The sequence below is a fragment of the Rhinolophus sinicus genome, linkage group LG06, assembly GCF_036562045.2.
Source record: "Rhinolophus sinicus isolate RSC01 linkage group LG06, ASM3656204v1, whole genome shotgun sequence".
Classification (NCBI taxonomy): domain Eukaryota; kingdom Metazoa; phylum Chordata; class Mammalia; order Chiroptera; family Rhinolophidae; genus Rhinolophus; species Rhinolophus sinicus.
The window spans coordinates 71,183,324-71,185,280 of NC_133756.1; the positions used below are offsets into that span (position 1 = coordinate 71,183,324).

At 44.8% G+C, this 1,957-nt stretch overlaps 1 pseudogene; it reads right to left on the bottom strand.

The window, feature by feature from the left end:
- Nucleotides 1-865: 865 nt before the first annotated feature.
- On the bottom strand, nucleotides 866-1,645 carry LOC109454613 (small ribosomal subunit protein eS4, X isoform; annotated as a pseudogene).
- Between the last annotated feature and the right edge of the window lie 312 nt (nucleotides 1,646-1,957).

A 1,957-nucleotide genomic window follows, 5' to 3' on the forward strand; every position in this document is an offset into this window, starting at 1 on the left:
ACAGATGGACCAGTGGGAAATGATTTAGCTGACCTGAGAAAGTTGAATGCTAAACAAATGGGGAAAGCTGAAAACAGCTTGATTTACAGCTCAGAATCCTTAGAAGACGCAGGAAACATGGGTAAAGGAAGTATGCCTTTCATCCTAGGGAGACTAAGGTAAAGGCTGTTTAAGAAGCAGTAAATCCATGTATCCCCTCCCCAACTCCAGGACAGCAGAAGGTGGGAGAGCTATTCTCAGAAGAGGGGAAAGGAGAAGTTCTCTGGGATGCCAGGCACAGTTAGGGGTGAGGAGATTCTACTGAAGGAAGAAATGGTGTGAATGTTTACACACTGAGGAATGAGGCAGTTAAAGTGTCCCGCTATAATAGGCTTCCAGATGTTGGCAGCCAGGCTCTCACTCCAAGCAGGGTGCTGCACTATCCTGGGTATGTGTGTGTATGTGTGTGTGTGTGCATACCTAACCCAGCCAGCCCCAAAGAAAGAACTAAAGATATGGACCTAGCAGTTCCTCGTCAAAGGGCCCATGCAAATCATTCTAAAGTATTGTTCTCGGTCAGCACGACCTATCTGTTCTCAGGGGTCCCAATCAGGGGCTTAATTCCAATTCTTAATTAGGAGCAGGGTTAACTGACATCTAAGGAGAGACTCTAATGTGAAAGAGACCAAAACAAAGAAAGAGGGAAACAACCTGGAGGCAATAGGACGCTGCAGGGAGAAGATAACTTCCAGAACCCACTTTAGCATTAAGAGGAGCTGTCCAGCCTCCAGCCAGGGCCTCAAAAAGGGGTCAAGACACCATTTTATTTTTCATGCTATATTATCTTTAATTAGGGATGAAGACCCTTCCAATCGTGTCACCTAGATCACCCACTGCTCTGTCTAACTGCCTGTCTCTTGTCTCTTTCTTCCGCAGTGGTGAGGCGGATACACTTCCCGCGGGGAAGAGAAATGCAAGATTTGTTGCCTTTACCAACAGCTAAATGTTGGAGAGCAGGTTGGCAAAGCTGTTGCCATTGGCATCTTTCACATGCACCATATCAAAAAAACCACGGTGTCTCTCTTTATGGTGATCACATCAATTCCTCCCAGGTTAGCACCGCCAGTCACCATGCACAGGTTATCAGTGTCAAGCTTGAAGAAATAGTAATTTTGCTGGTCTCCAAATCAATCTGAATGGTGTCATTCACCTTGATGAGGGGTCAGGGTAGTGGAGGGTGCTAGCATCATAGGTCATGAGATGCGGGATTCCTTTTGTGCCCACAAAAGTATTTCTCACTTTGTACAACTTGTACATGGCCTCCTCAGGTGTAATATGATCCAACAGCAAAGCGACCCTTGTTGTCATAGATCAGACAGAAGTTCTCTCTGGTCTTGCTGATACTGATGGCATGCATCAAACCAGCGGGGGAGGTCACATCAGCTTGGACCTTGCCGTCAATCTTAGTAAATGCCTGCACGCAAACTTCTTTACTTCATCTCCTGTTAGGGCATATTCAGTCTGTTCCTTAGGGAGATGATGAGAGGGAGACATTCCCTCAGCTTGTGAGGACCGGTAGACGGATGAGGAGCAAACACATGAGTCCGTTTATCCAATGTTTTGGATCCATTACATGCTTCAGATGCTTGTTGGGATCACGAGCCATGGCTGCAGCATTTTTTAAAAACAGGAGGCAGCATTTTTTAAAAACAATGTTAAGTGATATACAGAGAAGAGTGCCTATTTGTGGGAGGAAGTGGGAGGATATCAAAAAGTTGCATCCAAAGAATAGAAGAGGTGCTATTAGAAATTGAAACTATATCAGAAATTGAAAGTTCACAGTAAAATTGGAAATCTTCCAGGGCAAAAAGACAAAGAGATAAAAAAATAAATAAATAAATAAGTCAAAGAACTGGTGATCCAACGTAGGAGAGAGGTGAAGGGAATCCCATAAGACGGTGAAGGGAGACCCCAGCAT